At 44.3% G+C, this 2,332-nt stretch overlaps 1 pseudogene; it reads right to left on the bottom strand.

Annotated features, from left to right (window-relative positions):
- Nucleotides 1–862: 862 nt before the first annotated feature.
- Nucleotides 863–1,888, bottom strand: LOC146170668 (uncharacterized; annotated as a pseudogene).
- Nucleotides 1,889–2,332: the final 444 nt, after the last annotated feature.

The following is a 2,332-nucleotide window of genomic DNA, read 5'->3' as shown; positions in this document are numbered from 1 at the left end:
GCGTGACCGTTTCCGTGTGCTCGTTTGCCGACCCGTCATGCCTGAAGAGCCTGTATTGAGCCGCCGCCGGAAAGGCGCTTTTTACAAACGGTGCCATAGGTTTCTTTTTGGAAATGACCAAAGGTGCGAAAGCTTCTGCTGCTTTTTCCAACGCGCAAACAAAACAAATGAACTCAGAGTTAGGGTATGAGAGCCCCCCGCGATCCATATTGAAAATCACCACTGTAGCAGGGCCGGAAGACCATGGGGCCTTGATGTTCTCGGCGCACGAGTGACAGTCGACTCCCGTCTTCCACTGCCCTCACTAAAAGTCCTGCTATAAGGCCCAGTGGGGTGGTCCTGATACCAATAATTGGGGCACCTGAGAGAGAGAGAACCAAGGGTTTAGCTGAGGTTACAATTAGAGCTATGTCTACTTTGCAGATAAAATGGAGAGTGAATCGCAATTATTTTGTGCCTCAGGTTAATTAATTACGCAATCATGTACTTCCCTCATCACATTTTTCTTTTTCATAATATAGAGCTCACACTGCAGCTACAATCAAGCAGCCAAAGAAAACAAACTGACAGATAGGCAGTAAAGAAAATACATGCGTCTAAAATTGCACTAGGGTACTTCATGTGGTAATACTATGGAGGCGAATGGTTATGTTTGCAATCATTTGTTTAAGCAATCAAGGTAAAGGTAGGCTATACAGACTACATAATTTTATACTTTTGTTGCATCTGCTATTGCAGATCGTTAATTTGTGTGGGATAATTTCAGTTTATATGAGATTGCGCCTTTACTGGACGGTCTTGTTTTAGTATTTAAATGAAGGTGCTCATAAATTGTACTTTCCTACGCACAAAAACAAGATGTCTAGCATGGTTGCAAACGGAACGATTCACCACTGCAGATTCTTAGAGCATCAAGGTGCGGCTGCATAGCCTGTTCCATTTGCAAAGCAGGGTTGGCATGAGTGGTGACGCCACGTTTTGCGGCAAAATCAGCATCGTTGAATCCGTTGCCGCTGAATATAGCGGCAGACGATGACTGCTGCGACTCCTCCTGTCGTGTGGCACCAGTCTCTGTTGGCTGTGTCTGTGACACCATATAGCCTGGAAGTGGGGTGACAACTTTCCCGGTGTTGCTACTTGATGAAGAGCAAACAACACCCGCGACAAGCATTTTCTGGAAAGACGACAGCGCGGCACGAGCATCTGTCTGGTCGTTGCAGCCGTCCAGGCGCAGGATTCCAGAAAAAAAGGGCTTCGACAGGGTCGCTGGAAAATTTTGCCGTTAAAACATAGACGAAGCCTGATTGAATTAAGTACCTGGTGCACAGAACTGTTGAAACCGTTGTCACCCGGAGCGCTTCATAGGTTTCGAGTGGCAGGAATGCACTCTTGTTGGGCGCTGCTTTCTTCCACGCATCAAAGAAAGGGAGGAACTCGTTCTCCAACCACGACAACCTGAAATAATCGCCAAAGAAAATGACAACGCGCGATCAAAAAATATGACAGACATACCTCTCATCGTCAAGAGAGCTGAATGGCATTCTGTTGGGATCCCTGCTCACAAAATAAAAGGTAGTGCTGCGTATGTCGTGGATCGTGAACCATTTGAAAACGAGTTCCATCAGTTCTATCGTTGGCAGGCTGTCTTCAAACCCGGTTACCCCGAATCTCTGTCCGTGTTGCTGGAGATATGGGAGGACAGCTGTAACCTGCAAAAGAAAAAAAAAGGACACTCACGAGGCAAAATTTGTTATGCATCTCGCAGATGAGTACGTGTCAGTGACTCAGTGCCTTCTTATTTTTTTTTTCTTTTTTTTGGCTTTAAATATTAAATATCATTGGTACGCGCCTCCGGAGAAAACACGTCAAGGGCCCTTTTGACATTCATCTTCTCAAAATTGGTCGAGAAGATGTGCTTCCGGGTGAGGCATCTCACTAGCTTGAAAGAAGGCTGTCGTTCTGTGATCTCTAGCAGCATTCTGAGATGTTTGGAGCTGTAGTTTTGATTTCGCTTGCACAGGTGACAGTGATGAAATGCCAGGAAGTGCCTGAAAAAAAAAAAGAAAAAAATAAAACTGAATAAAACATCAGTGGAGAAAGTAAAATATACCATATCTTAATTATTTTTCAGGTCATTGCAAGCAAACTAACCGCTTTTAGCTATAACATAATGCTGATGCTTTTGCTTCGCAACTAATTCAGCTGATTAACATCGATCAATATGAAGGTAATAACGCTGACATACAAAACCTTGAAATTACTTACTAAACCTGCTCGCCTAAAAGAATAAACCGAACTGCGAACTTCCAAATAGCAGATACCTCGTCTAGCA

Source organism: Amblyomma maculatum, unplaced genomic scaffold (genome assembly GCF_055883805.1).
Source record: "Amblyomma maculatum isolate TAMU_Amacu unplaced genomic scaffold, ASM5588380v1 scaffold_84, whole genome shotgun sequence".
NCBI lineage: Eukaryota > Metazoa > Arthropoda > Arachnida > Ixodida > Ixodidae > Amblyomma > Amblyomma maculatum.
Note: the sequence above shows the minus strand (reverse complement) of the source record. Positions and strands in the feature narration are given on the sequence as shown.